Below are 18,811 nucleotides of genomic sequence, written 5' to 3'. Positions count from 1 at the left end.
TCTGTATACGCTTGTTTGTCCGTCTGGATGTTTCTACCTCTCCTCTTCCCTAATCAGCTCCTCCTAAGTTATACCTCAGCTCATGCATCATTTTCTCAGCTAATCATTCTCTGATTTATCTGCCAAATTCAAAACCCCTGGCTTTTCTTGGCACTATGCTGTTTGGGCTGCAATTTCATATGTATTTGTTATATTTGGATCATTATGCATCTGCCCACTAGATTATATACCCTAGGAGGGCAGAAGGTATTCCTGGTCTGTTTACCATTTTGTCCTCGGTCCTAACATCATGTCTTTTATGTAACAGAGGCTCAATAATTATTAGTTGAATGAGCAAACTAACTAAAGAATGAGTAAGAAAATAAGTGAACCATGGAACAAATTTAAAACTCATCAAATAAATACCTCTATAAAAGATTCCAGGGTCAATTACACAATGATTTGTTTCAACTTTTTTAGTTCCCAGGCTTTACTAAAAATTCTAAAGCATAAAACCTTTCAAAAGTCTACCCGATTTATCTCATAAAACTAGCATAGACATATTAAAACACAACAAGAAGAAGAGCTGGAAACTGTCTTTTCACAATATTCTTTCTTGACCTACTTGATCCAATCAGCTATATCTTTTCCTCTTCTCAGACGATTTCAGTGCACACCCAAGGCTGAAACTTACATGTTTAGGCAGCTTCACCTGGGTGGGATGGGGGTTTCTGAAGGGATGGGAGGGGAGAAGGCAGATGGTTTATGAGAAAAGCGGGTCATTAATGTCAAATGTTGATGTTTCCAATTAAGTAAACCTCTGGTCATGTACTTGTATTATTAAACATGTGTTTATAAATAAAATAATACTGAGATTATAAGACTAGGATAGATTTTTATCTCTCCAGTTCCTTTGAGAACAATAACAGGCTGATCTAAGAATAGCTAGACAGAACAATAGAACAAAGGAGCCCTGCGTTTTATATTGACCTATATAAGAATTCATTTTTAAATGAAAGGGATTTAACAAATCTGTGACAAAATAAATAAGTATTCAATAAATAGTGCTGGATAATTGATATCCTATTAAGAAGAAAGTAGGAATTTCTAATTTGCACAATAATCCAAGTAAATTCTAGTTAAATATAAAAGATGAAATTATAAAACAACCTGCAGATTTTAAAACGGTAAATATTTCATTCACATCAAGTTAAAACTTCCTAAAGCATAAAAGTACTGATATAAATAGCAAGTTAAAATGTCAATGGCATTGTCTATATAAAAATATCCATGTACATACATATATATGTGCACGTGTATATAAATGTGTGTGTACACATACATAATAGATTAAAAGATAAAAAGTGAGACAAGTATTTTTAACAAATACTGTATGGCAAAGGGTTAATTTCCTTAATATGCAAAGAGATCTTAAATTATTTAAACTTAGGGGAAAAAGGCAAAGAGCACCATTCAATAATTTATAAATAAAAGAAGAAATTTAAAAGTTGCTGACACACATTAAAAACAAATGTCCAATCTCACTAATGTTATAAAAACAGCCAATTTAAACAGTAATGAGAGATCATTTTCAGATAGAAGATTGGCATCTTTTTTCTTTTCTTAATGACATTTCTCAGTGCGGATGAGAGTGAAGTGCAATGTTTACTTCCATTTATGGTTAGTGCTAGTATAAGTTGATAAGCATTAAAGAAAGCAAATTAGGAACTAAAAGCTCTTAACATCATACTACCTTTTCTAGGAATTTATTAATGTTCAGTGATATTTATTGCAGGGTTATTTGTAATAGTGAAATTTTGGAACGGCCTAGATAATAGTAATTTGATAATGGTTAAATTGAATCATGTGTTCCCTATGACAAAAATATGCATCCATTCCAGTTCATGCTAGTGAAGTCTACTTCAATGTCATAGGAAAATGTTCATGACTGAATCAGGGTATAACAGTGCATGAGCTAATCAGTATTAAAAACTTTATGCATTGTATGTTTACTGCAGCACTATTTACAATAGCAAAGGCTTGGAACCAACCCAAATGCCCATCAATGATAGACTGGATAAAGAAAATGTGGCACATATACACCATGGAATACTATGCAGCCATAAAAAAAGAATGAGATCCTGTCCTTTGCAGGGACATGGATGAAGCTAGAAGCCATCATTCTCATCAAACTAACACAGGAACAGAAAACCAAACACTGCATATTCTCACTCATATATGGGAGTTGAACAATGAGAACACATGGACACAGAAAGGGGAACATCACACACCAGGGCCTGTCAGGGGGTGGGGGACACGGTGAGAGCATTAGGACAAACACCTAAAGCATGCAGGACTTAAAACCTAGATGACAGGTTGATGGGTGCAGCAAACCACCATGGCACATGTATACATATGTAACAAACCTGCACATTCTGCACATGTATCCCAGAACTTAAAGTAAATAAATAAATAAATAAATAAAACTGTGCGTGTGTGTGTGCATGCACGCGCCTGTTTATTGTGGAAAGAGAGTGACTGAAAAGAAATACACTAACATGCCAACAACACATCATTCTGGATCATAAAAATAAAATTTTTTTATAGATTGATTTTCCACATTTTATTAAGGGTCATTATGTTTTACAATCAGAAAAACATGTATTCTAAAATTACAGAAAAATGCAACTTCATGATATATTTTCAGACATAGCTTGCCTTTCCTCTTTTTACTCCCTTTTCTGCTAGTATAAATTAGTCCATAAAAGAGAGAGGAAATAACTAGTGAATTCAGATAATGATCTATTTCTGATGTTTGTATCATAGTCCTTTTTCTTTTTTTTTTTTAACATCGAGCTCATGCTTTTGCAGTTATGCTTGGAAAAGAGACTCTACCATGAATCATGCATGTGTGATACTGCTCTTTATCAGACAACAATATTTAACCATTATCTTTCCAGATCCAATTGAAAAAATGTCACATCTCCACACAATATATATTTTGCTTCACACAGTAGAAAGCCATGCCAAAGTTATCAGGAAGAAGCAGCAGTTTGGGCAGATAAGGTTTTGGTGCACATTGGTGGGTAAATATACCAGTGACAATTAAGACTCTATACTGTGAATGAAGAACTAAATCTCTATTAGTTTCTTTAATTCTCAACTCAAGATAGTCCAGAATGCTCAATTTACTGCAAAATAAAACTAACTTCCCAGGTATCCCAAAGCCTTGTCTTGTTTCAAGACAAGTTTGAATCTGAGCTCTAGAAAAATCTTAAGAAGTGGGGAGGTTGTTGTGTCACTTAACTGAATTAACTCTGTATTTGAAATCTTCTGACATACACTGTCTTTGCAGCATAGTATTGGACCTCACTCTTACCATTGCCTTTCAGATTATATTTCTATTTATTAACAGTTCCCAGATTTGATTTTGATTTAAATGTCAAAAGAGAAACAGAACTTCTCAACTTTTATCACCACAGCCTCCAGTATCCATAGAAGACACCTTTAACAACAAATGCCTATTACCGTCTTGCAGTGCTGTTATATTGCTTGGCACATTGGCATTCATTCCTTGATACCTAAAGCCCTTCACAGAATAATTCAGCTTTCTGGATGAAACTCGTGCAGAGAGGAAAGAAACCCCATGCTTTGGAACCATCCTTTCAATCTAGCCCTGACGGGAGCACAGACTAAAAGAACATCATTGTGGTTAGAGAATGTGACCCTGTAACTTCTTTTAACCCAGATGAGCCTCTTGTTCTGATAAAGATCATTTTCCTCCAGAACAACTGATGGGAGACTCCAGCTGATCGGAGACCCCAGCTAATCCTAGTCCCTGGAAATAAGAATAAGCAACGATGACCAATGTTGACTGAGCATTTGTCCAAGGCTACACAAAGTTCTCACAATAATGTATGCATCACAACTCATTTAATCTCACAACCCTAAAGGTTTGTTGGTATTATTATCTCCATTTCATATGTGGGGAAACAGAGGCATGGACACAGAGACAGTGGTACTACTACTTGAATTTATTTAATGACAAAAATTAATTGTATTTCTGCATTGTAGAAAAAATGGAAAATAAAACCATTTTTAAATATTTAAACATTTGTATGTATTATTAAACAAAATATTAGGGAATATCTTAATAAAAACATGCAAGACCTCTAGAATGAAAGATTAAACTATTGCTAAGAAAAATTAAGAGAACCTGAGTAAGTAGAGAGATACACCATGTTTGTGGCTTTAAGGACTTAGTAATTTTTTTACTTTTTTTAAACTTTTAAGTTCAGGGATGCATGTGCAGGTTTGTTACACAGGCAAACTTGTGTCATGGATGTTGTTGTACAGATTGTTTCATCCTCCGGGTATTAAGCCTAGTACCCATTAGTTATTTTTCCTGAACCTTTCACTCCTTCCATTGTCCACCTTGCAGTAGGTCCCAGTGCGTGTTATTCCACTTTATGTGTCCATGTGTTGTCATCCTTTAGCTCCCACTATGAGAACATGTGGTATTTGGTTTTCTGTTCCTGTGTTTGTTTGTTAAGGATAATGTCCTCCAGCTCCATCCATGTCCCTGCAAAGGACATGATCCTGTTCTTTTTTATGGCTGCATAGCATTCCATGGTATATATGTACCACATTTTCTTTATCCAGTCTACCATTGATGGGCATTTAGGCTGATTCCACGTCTTTGTTATTATGAATAGTGTTGCAATGAACATATGTGTGCATATGTCATTATAATAGAATGATTTAGATTCTTTTGGGTATATACCCAGTAATGGGATTACTGACTCAAATGGTATTTCTGTCTTTGGGTCTTTCAGTATTTTCAAGATGTCAATTTTAAAAATTGATCTATGAATTGAAATTTATCACAATCCCAGCAGGATATTTTGTAGAAATTAGAATACTGATTCTAAAATTTATATCAAAATGCAAAGGTCTAGGGTAGCCAAATAATCTTGTAAAAACTCAAGTTGGAGAACTAATATTCTCTGATTGCAAAGCTTACTGCAAACCTATAGTAATCAAGACAGCGTTGTATTAGTATAAGAACAGACCAATCAGTCAATGAAACAGAAGAGAAATGTCAAAGAGAAACTTACAGTTACACAGCCAATTACTGTCTACAAAAGCACCAATGTAACTCATTAGACAAACATGAAACTATAGAGTAATGTCTACTCTTGTGGTTGCAGCTATGGCTAAAGCAGAACTCACTGTATCAGCTTTTGAGGTAGGAAGGTAACAGCAACTCTCTGGGAAAGATGCAGGTTTAGCTCAGTTTAGAACCCAGGTCTTTATGACATGGTCGACTATATCCTATTTTTGACTTGCAATATGGGGACATTATTTAATCAAAATATTCTAGACTAAACTCAAAGAAATAACCTTTTGTTTTTTATTTCAGTTAGCAAAATATTTAATAACTGCCATCATTCTTTATCATGAAACAAAAGCCATAATAGCATGAAGAAATTCTGGACTATCTGGGAAGTGATATTGCTCACTATCCTCTACATGTGACAAGAGCATACAGATAAATATGCTCAACTTTCCTAGGTATTTAATTCCACACTACATATTCTTCACATTGTAAACAGGGTCTCACTTGTACAATTTTATATTAGCAGACATGTGCAAATCAGAGTTTTCTATATTTGTTCTTTTTTTGTTCTGTTTCATTTGCTTATTTTAAAAACAATGTAGAGCTATAATGTGCACAACGACATATTTCTGAAAATTCAAATACCTGCACAGATGACAACTTAATTTTTCACCTGCATGAAAGAAATCTCCCTATCAACACTAGGTAATAAGTAGGTTGTCTCAAACATGCTAACTTTTGGTATGTAGCATATTTGAGTATGTACGTTGTTTGGTGTCATACTTTTTTGTGTGTACTTGTTTTCAATTAAAATTTTATTTTGGGATAATTGTAGATTCACATTCAGTTATAAAAAATAATACAAAGAGATCCTATGTACGCTTTACTCAGTATTCTCCAACAATAACATGTTGCAAAACTAGAGTACAATATCACAACCAGGATATTGACACAAAGATACAAAATAATTCCATCACTCTAAGAATTCCTCATGTTATCATTTTATAGGCACACCCAATTCTCTTCCACCCATCCTCTCCAAAACCCTTGATGAACACTAAGCTGCTCTCCATTACAAGAATGTTATATAAATGAAGTGAGATTGCCTTTTTTTTTTTTTACCAGCATAATTCATTCAGGTTGTTGGGTCTATGAATACTTTTTTCTTCTTATTGATGAGTATTATTCCATAATATGGATGCACCACAGTTTGTTTAACCCCAATATCTGGGTTATTTCCAGTTTTTGGTTACTGTGGACAATGTGCCATGAACATTAATGTACAGGTTTTGCGAGAACATATGTTTTTATTTCTCTGCAATAAATGCCCAAAAGTATAATTGCTGGGTTCCATGATAAGAACATGTTAATTTTTTAAAATAAATTGCCATGCTCTTTTACAGAATGGCTATACCATTTCATATTCCCACTAGCAATATATAAATGATCCTATTTCTCCTCACACTAACCAGCATTTTATGGTATCAGTTATTCTGATAGATGTGTAGTGATACCTCATTGTGTCCACCAAAGACTTGTACACAGAATAACTTGCATTTCTCTAATGGCTGATAGTGTCAAAATTCATTTCATGTGTTATTTGCCATCTCCATATTCTCTTCAATGGACTACCTCTTTATGTCTTTTTGCCCATTTTCCAATTGGATATTTTTTTTTGTTTTTACTCTTTAATTTGAGAGTTCTTTATACATTTTAGATACTAGTCTCTCAGATATATGGTTTCAGATACTTTCCTTTCAGTCTATAAGCTTTTATTCTCACCCACTTAACAGAAACCTTCTCAGAGCAAAGTTTTAATTGGATGAGGTACAATTGATCAGTTTTTCCTGTTAAGAATGATACTTTTGGTATCAGGTCTGAGAGCTTCTTGCCTAGTCTTAGCTCTGGAAGTTCTTCTCTTATTTTTTTTTTTTTACTAAAGATGTTATAGTTTTACATTTTCCTGTTAAATCTGTGATTAATTTTGAATTCGTTTTTTACCTATGAATGTCAATTGCCCCAGAACCAATAGTTGAAAAGGCTATTCTTATCCCATTGAATTTTTATTTTTATTTTTATTTTTGCATTTCTATAAAAATCAGTTAGGAGATTGGGGAGATGTTGGTCAAAGGACACAAAATTTTAGTTAGGCACGAGGAATATGTTCAAGAGAGATATTGTACATCATGGTGACTATACTTAATAACAATAACTATGTTGTACACTTGAAAATGATTAAGAGACTATATTTTAAGTGTTCTTACCACAAAAAAAAAGGGGGGATAAGTATGTAAGGTAAAGCATACGTTAGTTTGATTTAGCCATTTCACAAGGTATACATATATCATGTTGTACACATTAACACAGGCAATTTTTGGTCAATTAAAAATAAATTTTTAAAATGTCACCATTGGCAGGGCACAGTGGCTCACACCTGTAATTCCAGCACTGTGGGAGGCCGAGGCAGGTGGATCGCCTGAGGTCAGGAGCTCGAGATCAGCCTGGCCACCATGGCGAAACCCTGTCTCTATAAAAATACAAAAATTAGCCAAGCGTGGTGGCACACGTTTGTAATCCCAGCTACTCAGGAGGTTGAGGCAGGAGAATTGCTTGAACCCAGGAGGTGGAGGTTGCAGTGAACGGAGATCGCGCCACTGCACTCCAGCCTGGGAGACAGAGTGAGGCTCCGTTTAGGAAAAAAAAAAAAAAAAAAAAGTCACCATTGAGAAAACAAAAAAGCAAGTCACAGAAAAAATATTGGCAATATATGTATCTGACAAAAGGTTAGAATATTTGAAGAACTCCTGCAACTCAATAATAAAACAACCTAATGCATAAAACAAAAAAATCAGGAGAATTTTTGTGTGGGTCTGTTTCTGGATTCTCTATTCTATTCCATTGGTCTATGTGTCTGTTCCTTCACCAGTGTCATACTCCACTGATTACATAAGTCTTACAATTGATTACATTGATTCCTCCTACTTTATTCTTGTTATTCTAACTTTTTTTAGTTCTTCTATGCCTTTGCCTTCCAATATTTTAATAGATTTTCAGATAAGCTTATCTATGCCTATAAAAAAAATTTTGCTTGGATAGGAATTGCATTAACCTACAGATAAGTCAGGATCAACAGGAATTAACTAACATCTTCATAATGTTGAGTCTTCCAATCCATGAACACAGTATATCTTTCCGTTTATGTGCTTCTTTCATATTTTTCATCAGCATCTTGTCATTTCTAGGAAACACATAGTGCATGTGTTTTGGCACATTTATGCATATATATTTCATTTGCTTTGGACTAATTGTAAGTGGTATTGTGCTTCTAATTTCAGGTTCCACATGTTCTTTGTTAGCATATAGAAATGTGATTGACTTTTTGCATGTGTTGATCTTATCTCTGTGACACGTTTGCATTAACTTATTAGTTTTAGTAGTTTTTTTGTAGATTATTTGGGATTTCTTACACAGACAACCATGACATCTGCAAACAGGGACTGTTGTATTTCTTCTTGTTCAATCTGGCGGTTTTTATTTACTTTTGCCTTATTGTTCTGGCTAAGATTTCTAGTAAGATGTTGAATAAGAGTGGTGAGAGTGAATGTCTGCTTTGTTTCTCATCACAGGGAGAAAGCATTCAATCTTTTACCACTAACTATGATGTTAGCTGTAGGTTACTAGTGATGTTCTTTATCAAGTTGAGAAAGGCTTCCTGAATTCCTAGTTTGCTGAGAAATTTTTATTATGACAGCATGTTGAATTTTGTTGCCTACTTTTCTGCTATAATTGATATGATCATATGATATTCCTTCTTTAGCCTGTTAATACAGTGGATTACATTAATTGATTTTTAAATATTGAATCAGACCTGCATCCTTGGAATGACCCATTCTTGGTCATGCTACATAGTTTTTTTTTATATTGCTGAATTCTATTTGCTAATATTTTGCTAAGGATGTCTGTGCCTGCCTATATTCATGAGGGATATTGGCCTTTAATTTCGCCTCCTTTTCTCTTTTAAAAAAATATCTTTGTCTGGTTTTGGTATCGGGTTAATACTAACTTCAAAAATATGAATTGAGAAGTGTTTATACCTCTTCTGTTTTCTGAAAAAGATTGCGTAGAATTTGTGTTAGATCATTTTTAAATGTTTGCTAGAATTCTCCAGTGAAACCATCTGAGCCTAAAGGTTTCTTTTTTGGGAAGATTTTTAAAGAACAAATTCAATGTCCTAAATGGTATATGACTATTTATATAATCTTTCTTCATTGAGTGGTAGCAATGTGTGTTTTTTTAGGAGCTGGTCCTTTTCATCTACTTTGTAAAATTCATTTATGTACAGCTGTCCATACCATTCTTTATTACTCTTTACTCTTTTTATCTTTGCAAGGTTTGTAGTGATACCTCCTGTATTTCTAATATTGGTAATTTGTGTCTTCTTTTTTTTTCCTTTGTCCATCTTACTAGAGGTTTGTCAACTTTATGCATCTTTTCAAAGAACCAACTTTTTGCTTTATTATTTTTCTCTGTTGTTTCTGTTTATAATTTCAAGATTTCTATTATTATTTTTATTATTTTTTCCCTCTGCTCATTTTAGATTTATTTTGCTTTTCTTTATCAAGATTCTTGGGGTGGCATCTTAAATAATTTATTTAAGACTTTTTCTCTGTTCTAATATACACATTTAGTGCTATATATTTTCTTCTCACCACCACTTTCACTATGTCCCACAATTTTGACATGCTGTATTTTCATTTTCATTCAGCCCAATTTTTTAAAAATTTCCCCTTGAAACTTTCTTTTTGACTCATAGGTAATTTATGTGTCATGCTTAATTTCCATGCATTTGGAGATTTTCCTATGTTTTTCTTATTTATTTATAGTTCTAGTCTATTACACTGCCAATTATTTTAAATTTGTTGAGGCCTGTTTTATGATTCAGGTGTGGTCTAACTTAGTATATGTTCTATAGATGCTTGAAAATAATGTATATCTGTTGTTATTGGGTGGGATGTTCTATAAATATGAATTAGATCCTGTTGGTTGATGGTGTTGTTTAATTCTTCCATATTCTTTCTAATTTGTATAGTTGTTCTCTCAATATTGACAAAAGGAGAGAGAGAGAGAGAGATCAAAGTCTCTTACTATAATTGTGGATTTGTCTGTGGCTCCTCACAGTTCTATCAATTTTCGCTTCACATATTTTACACCTCTGTTGTTTGGTGTGTACACATTTAGGATCGCATGTCTTCTGATGGATTGATCCTTTTATCATTATATAACATCTTTCTGTGTCTCTGGTAATTCTCTTTGCTCTGAAGCCTACATTTTCTATTATTAATATACCCACTTCTGCTTTCCTTTGATTAATATTTGCATGTTATATCTTTTTTTATCCTTCTACTTTCAATCTGCCTATATGGTTGTATTTGAAGTCAGTTTCTTATAGATACTATAAATATAGTTCATGTTTTCTAATGCACTCTGCCAGCTTCTGTTTTTTAATCTATTTAGATTATTTGCACTTAATGTGATTATTTAAATGTTAGTGATTAAGTCTGATATCTTGTATTTCATTTTCTGTTTGTTCTCTGTTTTTATTTTCTTTGATTTGATTTTTTTTTCTCTGACTTCTGGTGAGTTGCTTGTACCATTTAGAGAATTCCATTTTGATTTTTCTACAGTATTTTTGTGTATTTTTTAGTGGTTACTTTAGGTAATATTATGTGTTTATGTCTGTGTATCAACACACAAAGTACATAAGTGTCATCATTTTACCAACTCAAATGAAATGTAGAAACTGGATCTTCCTTTGTATTTTTAAACCTCCCTTATTTATGATATTGCCCTAAAACTAAAGAGAAAAAGGAAAAACGATTGTATTTTCACTTATTGTTGCTATTTTCTTTCCTCTTGATGTTACAAAATTTCTTCATTTATTGTTTTCTTTCTGTTTATGCAATATCTTTTTGCCATTCTTTCAGGGTAAGTCCACTAGTGACAAATTCTCTTAGTTTTTCTTCATTTGAGAATATTTATATTACCACTTCATTTCTGAAAGACATTTTTGCTTGATGTAGAAATCTGGGTTGACAGTTCCTTTTTTTTAGCACTTGAAGAATGTGGTTCCAGGAGAGAAATCTACTGTCAATAAAATTGTTTTTTCCTCTGTAGATAGGGGGTCATTTCTCTCCCACTGCTGTCAAGAGACTTTTTTCTATGTCTTTACTTTTTAGAAATTTGACTGTGATGTGTCTTGGGGTAGGTCTCTTTGGGTTTATGTTGGAGTTTCTTTGAATCTGTGGGTTTATGTATTTTGCCACATTTTCAGCTGTTAGTTATATGAGCACTTTTTTGCCCCTCCCTCTTTCTTTCTTCCTTTGAGGACTCTGATGATACAAAAGTCAGGTCTTTTGTTATTGTCCCATGGGTCCTCAAGTCTTTGTTCTTTTTTTTTCCCCCAGCCCACCTTTTCTTTTTTGTTCAGATTGTGCAGCTATCTTCTAATACATCGTATTTCTATCTTGTATCTTCAAGTTCAGTAATTCTTTCCTCTGTCCATTCCATTCTGCTATTGAGCCTATCCATTGAGGTTTTTTACTGTGATTATTGTATTTTCAGCTCTAAAATCTCCAGCTGGTTTCAAGTATGTTTGTACTTGCTCATAGAAGCATTTTTTATAATGGCTGTTTTGTCAGATAATTCTAACATCTCTGCAATCTTAGAATTATCTATTTATTGTCTTTTTTCCATTCATTTCAAGATCTTCGTAGTTTGGGATATAAAAAATAATTTTCAACTGAAGGCTTAACATTTGGGATACCTTGTAGTTGGCGCCGGCTCTTGTATCAGTCTTCTGTTTTAGTGCTTCCTTCAAAACTGCTCCAGTGCTGGAAGGACTGGGGACAGCCTCTGCCTCATTACTGCCAGGTGAGAGGAGAAGTCCACTTTACCCACTCTGCCTTCACTGACACCTGTGATGAGGTCTCCTCCTTACCTCCGGGCATACATGGGGGGATTCCCCCCATGAGGCCTCCACCAATAGAGAGCTGACTGGGAGGGGTAGGAGTGCTTTGGGACTTCCCCACATGCTTTCCACGGATGCCACTGGAGAGGGTGGTGGCATCATTCTAGGAGTAGTGGTGAAACCCTACTCTCCACCAGGCCTCCTTGGTCACCGCCCCAGTGGTGAAGGGGCGAGGTCATCATTACTCCCAACGGGGGATGGAAACACAGACTTTCCACGTGGACTCTGCTGACACCATGGGGGAAGATCTCATTATCACCAGTGGTGTGAAAGTCCTACTTTCCTGCGTGGTCCTCTCTGGCCCCACCCCAGCAGGGTGTTTAGGTGCCTCATAACAGCCTTAGAGGACTGATGTCTATGCTCTTCACTTGGCCTTTGCTGACCTGGACGAGGCAGGAACCAGTTTTCTTCGTGGTGTCTGCTGGAGTATATTTGTTATTATCTAAGCTTTTCTTTCTACCAAGGCTGCCCATTTCCTGGTCCTACAGGTAGGAAGAGCAAGCCTTGTTTGAGAGCTTTTTGTATGTGGGGTTTTTTTTTTTTTTTTTGGCATTTCCAGGTTGCCTACTTCTTCTGCTCCAAGTATGGAATATATGAGAGAAAAAGATATCCCAGGTAACTCACTACTCTGTCATGGCTTGGGTTCTCGGACCTGAGTCTGTCTACCTTCTCTGCCTCTCAGAGTCTTATGTTTGTTTTAGATATAATATATGAGGTTTTTAGCTATACTTAGAGGGTAGAATTCTTCCATCTTTCGGGAAGGGGTAGTTCTGGCGTCACTTGTTACAATAATCAAGCATAGATGTTTCAAAAAATAAAATCTAAATCAAATGTGGAAGGCTGGAGTCACTACTTTGAAATCCTAGCATTCTGAAGAAAAAGGTTTGAAATCACTGCTTTAACCATGTGAAAAATTTGAAAGGTTTTTAAGAGCAGAAGTAACAGGGTCAGACTTCCCTCAGAGTGAGATGCTGGGGCACTGTGTAAGATGCCCTGACCTGGGGAGATGCAGAGAAGCTGGGTCAGAGGCTCTTGTTAAAGTGCAGGGTGAAACACTGAGTGTCTGAATGAAAGTGATAGCAGTCAGGACAAAAGGGAACTAATTGGGAGAAAAGAGAGTAGATTTAATAAAACCTGAGTAATGAATGGATAAAAGAAGGAAAGATATGGGTGTTGAAGTCCAATTGTGAGGTCAAAAGTGTTAACATTCACTTATTCTGCAAGCATTTATTCATTGTCTATTCTGTACTCTGAGCTGAATTCTGGGAACATAACGATGAATACATAACATTCTTGCCCTTTAAAATATAATTGTGCCAGAGATATAAAAGCAAATAACTGCAGTGTGTAAGTGCTATCAGTTGTCTTGGCCTGATGTAAATATTTGTTGTTGCTTTTGTTGTTTTAATCTTTATTGGTAGAAGTTTAAAAACTGATAATATGTCAGTAATCTCAGACATTAAGCCATTAGTTAATCTGTGAGCCAAAAGGCTCTATAGTTTTGGGGAAAAGATTAGAACAAGACTCAAAATTCTGCAAACAAAAGCCAGAGTCTTCTTCTACAACCCAGATGTTTGGGACTCTGAGCCTCATGAAGGCTGTTCAGCATGACAGATCCCACACAACCTGGTTCCTGTTTTATGTACTGTAGGCAAAACCTTATTCCTATAGAGCTTTCAATGAGAATTTTTTTCCCTGTCTATAGATTTAAATTATAAGGAAACTATGAATTATTTTCTGTGAACATGGAAAGAGGAATGTTCTTGTTAAGCAAGTGCTCATGAAGATCAATAACAAGACCTGGAAGATAACAGGAAACTCTGTCTTTTGTTTATAAGTGAAACCATATCGTGGGATTCTATCTAACTCAACCCAGATTGTCCTGGTGATACTCCACATGGGTATTGAAAAAGTGAATATCTCAGTAAACACTGACGTTAAAGAATAAAGTCTTTATAAAGTCTTTATAAAGAATAAAGTCCTAATAAGGGCCACCAATGAAAATGGCATCTCTTCTCTGAATGGACCTTATAATAGCCCTGTCAGCCACCTTGGGAAGACGCTAAACATGAACATGAAGTAAGGCCATGGCCTGGAGTAAGGGAGAATTTCCAGGAGCTGAACCTGAAATCTGAGCCACAAGCATGCATAGAAGTTGCTCATTTGTAAAGGGGCCTGGCCTCAGCCCTAGAGATATTCCCGGAGCCAGGCATAGGGGCGCACCACAGAGAAGCTTAAACATGGGTATGCATGGGTATCTGGCTAGAGCCACATCTACTAATAGCAGGAGTAAGTTCTACTCACCTTCTGTTACTCCCAGTGTATATTTTGGGAAATCTCAACTGTGGTCTTGATTCTACAGTGTTACAGAAAATCAAGATGTACGCCAGATCAATCTTTGGGCAGAACAAAAAAGTAGGGTACAATCTCCAGCCACCCAAGGCCACAGTGCCACTTCATGACTAGTGTTGGTTTAGAACAACATAACCCTAAAGGAAATGGTCTAAGCATGACTGTGTATAACATACCTCTAAACATAGAGGTGAGGGAGAGAGTTATTGAATAGTTAACATGGAAGACGCAACTGGGAAACAATATTTGAGTGACATGGGTCTTGAAAAAAAAATCATTAAGTATCTTTCAAATTTTATATGATCATGGGGAAGAATTTTCTCTCTTCTTTTTTCTTTTACCCTCTCCATTTTCCTTTTCATCTTTAGCTTTAGCGGCTAAAGATGAAGGCCGCTTTAATTTATTTTTCTCATACTTTCAATAGATTGTTAGAATCTCCAGAAAAATTTAAGAGTCACATGAGGTTCAAAAGTAAAAGATACACCGTGGGAAGAAACCAAAATAGAAATATCTCAAAAGCTGTAACAAAGAAGCAATGGCAATGGTTAATCTCCCCAAATGATGAGTACTCTACCCTTTCACGACAAATAATTCTTCGAGCCAGCAGTTGTTATAACTGTCCCTCATTGTGGAGAATGGCACATGATTTAGAATCAAATTCTGCTTTGGAAAACGTACAGTAGAACTGATTACTGTCCATCAAATTATAAAAAGTAAAGCTACAGAGAACCTAATGAACATTTAATGGCTCTTTTAGAATTTGACAGTTGAGCTAGCTTTGTGCAGACTAAATAATTCTTGTGGGGGAAGAGGAGCTAGGACTTCTGTGAATTCCAGTGACTGACAGTATTGTTAGAATTAAGAGTATAAACCATGTGGAGAAGAGGAGGGAGGATAAAAATAGAATGTAGAACTCCCTGTCAACAATTTTAATTTTGGAGTAAGGAAAATTCAAAGGAAAGCGTGGAAAGATGGATGCTTTATACTAATAATATATAAAATTGGTTAAATTTTTATAGCGCATATGCTGTGTGAATTCACCACTGCACCATTTATATGGTGTCTAGAATTTGCTTGTAATCTCTCAAGACCTATGACAAGATTCTCTGCTTTTCCATATGCTGTGTCATATACCTAGAATATTCTTTCTCTGCCCCTTTATCTGGCTGAGGACTACTCATGCGTTGAGAAGTGTTTCCAGTTTCTTCTTTCAACATGACATCTGAGAGGTTAAATACAGAAATGGACAATGGCTAGTTTGAAAGACAGTTGCCATATATGAATACAGAACTCTAACTCACAACCTCTGTATCACCGGTCCAGGAAGTCAGACCACAATCTCAACAGCCATGGGCCCAAAATAGGCCTTAGACAATAACTACCTTGCCTTCCAATTCAGGACCAATAAGAGAAAGCTAACTATTTTCCCTAAACAATTGCATAGGATGCCCCACTTCTGGTTAACCCACCTCCAGCTCCCCATACTAACAGCTTCTTTTTTTCACTATAAAGCTTCCTCAATCTCCTGTCTACCTTTGAGTCTCCGCCAAACAAGAATGATGATGCCTGACTTCCCTGCTATAACAAGTTCTGATTGAATAACTTTTGTTTGTTCTCATTTATGTGTTCATTTATTTTCATACATTCTTGTTTTTCCTCTTCCTAGCATCAGTATCAAAGGATTCAATCTTAAGTCACATTCACAAGTAAGGCTGGCTTATGTTATGGAATCATAATATTTCTCAATTTAATAAAGCTTCAGCAAAAGTACAACAAACTGTGGATCTAGTCTATATCTTCATCATATGTTTTTAGTTTTCAGCATAAGATTCTGTACATTTTTTTAGATAAATACCTATTTCAATTTTTGATGCTATTGCACATTGTACCGTGTGTCAAACTTAAATTCCCAATTGTTCATGTTAGCATATAGAAATATGATTGATTTTTGTGCATTTACTTGTATTCTATGACGTTGGCAAACTCACTAATGATTTCAAAGTTTTTGTAAGTTTCTTGAAATTTTTATATTTGTTGCCATAAAATACTACAGTAATTCAAACATTTTGATGCTATCCTTACAGATTTTCAAGTCAAATGTGGGAGAAGCCACTCTAGTCAATCTGTTTCAAATACTTGTAGAGGTACAAATATCTAATAAATTGCTATTTTTTTCTATTGTCTTTATGATTGTCAAAGACATACACTGTGTTCATGGAATGGAAGATTTAATGTCATTAAACATCATTTTACCCCACCTTGATCTATAGAACAAACAATACAAATCAGAATCCTTGTAGATTATTTTGCAGCTATTAGCAAGGTTATTTTAAAACGTGGAATGGCAAATGAATTAGAACAATTTTTTAAAAGAAGAAAAACATTGTAGGATTCACCCTACCTGATTTAAGACTTACTACAGCAATCAAAATGGTATTATTGAAAGAATAGGGTTATAAATCAATGGAATGTAGTGAAAAGTGCAAAAGTGGATCCATACAAATGGCCAATTGATTTTGGCAAAAGTGCAGAGGCAATTCAATGGTGCTTAACAATTGGGCATCTATATGCAAAAAAAATGAAACTCATTTTGTAGTTTATACCTTATATAAAGACTAACTCAAAATGTATTATAACCTAAATAAAATTTAAAACTATACACCTTTTGGACAAATACATACGAGAAAAATCTTTGTGACCTTGGATTAGGCAAATAATTCTTAGATATGACACCAAAAGTATAATCCATAAAAGAAAAAAATGATAAATTGACTGTTGAGTAAGACTGTTAAGGGGAGTAAATGACAAATCATAGACTGGGAGAAAATATTTGCAGATCATTTAATTGGCAATGGACTTGTATCAGAATATAGAGAAATGTATAAATATAACAGTAAACAACCCAAGGTTTGAAATGGGCAAATAATTTGAATATCCACTTCACCAAAGAAAGGAGATTTATGGATAGCAAATAAGCAAGTGAAGAGAAGTCTCACATAATTAGATGTTAAGGAACTGCAAGTTAAAAACAATACACATCTATTAATAAGACTAGCTAAATTAAAAAAAAAAACTGGAAATATCAACTGCTTTCAAGGTTGAGCAACTGGTACTCTTATATGTTGGTGGTGGAATGCAAGAGGTCTAACTTTGGAAACTCGTATGTTAGTTTCCTCCAAAGTTAAATGTATACTTGACATATGACCCAGAACCCAACCCCTCAAGTATTTACTCAAGAGAAATGAAAACTAATGTTCACAGAAAAACCTGTCTGTGAATGTTTCAGCAGTGTTATTCATAATTGCAAAAAACTAGAAACAACCCAAATGCCTTTCAGCTGTTGAAATAATGTTTTAAAATTGTGGTACATTCATGCAATGGAATACTACTCAGTGATAAAAAGTAACAAACCTCCAACAATGTGGATGAATCCAAATGTCTTATACTAAGTGAAGGAAATCAGACCCAAAAGGCTACAAATGCATTATTTCATTTATATAATATTCTGGAAAAGGCAAAATTACAGAAAGAGGGAAGAAATCAGTGGTTGCCAAGGGTTAGTGATGGTGAAGAGATTGACTATGAGAACAGGCAGAAGAGCATGCTTTGGGGGTTGATAAAATCATTCTGCATGGCCGGGTGCGGTGGCTCACAACTGTAATCCCAGAACTTTGAGAGGCCGAGGCGGGTGGATCACGAGGTCAGGAGATCGAGACCATCCTGGCTAACATGATGAAACCCTGTCTCTACTAAAAATACAAAAAATTAGCCAGGCGTGGTGGTGGGCGCCTGTAGTCCCAGCTACTTGGGAGGCTGAGGCAGGAGAATGGCATGAACCCGGGAGATGGAGTTGGCAGTGAGCCGAGATGGCACCACTGCACTCCAGCCTGGGGGACAGAGCAAGACTCCATCTCAAAAAAAAAAAAAAAAAAAAAAAAATCATTCTGCATCTTTATCATGATGGTGTTTATGTGACTGTATGCATTTTTCAATTCTCATAAAATTGTAAAACAAAAATGTGAATTATACTTTATTTAAATTTAAAAACTAATTAAAACTTAATTTTTTTGTAAGCTATTAATGTGATTGTAGCATAAAGGAAGAGGGAGATGACATCACTACACTGGGTTTTGGTCTTGGCTCTCACTTAAACCATTTGGTCCTAGATGCAATGCTTACTTACGAGCCATAAACAAAGTGGGAAGTTTCAAGTAACAGTTCTCAGAATGTTGAGAACGGTCCCTCTTTTATGCTTCTTATGGGATATATTTCTACAACAGTTATATGCCACATAACAACATGTTGGTTAATGGACTACAAATAAAAGGATGGTC

This window comes from Pongo pygmaeus, chromosome 17, assembly GCF_028885625.2.
Source record: "Pongo pygmaeus isolate AG05252 chromosome 17, NHGRI_mPonPyg2-v2.0_pri, whole genome shotgun sequence".
Classification (NCBI taxonomy): domain Eukaryota; kingdom Metazoa; phylum Chordata; class Mammalia; order Primates; family Hominidae; genus Pongo; species Pongo pygmaeus.
Note: the sequence above shows the minus strand (reverse complement) of the source record.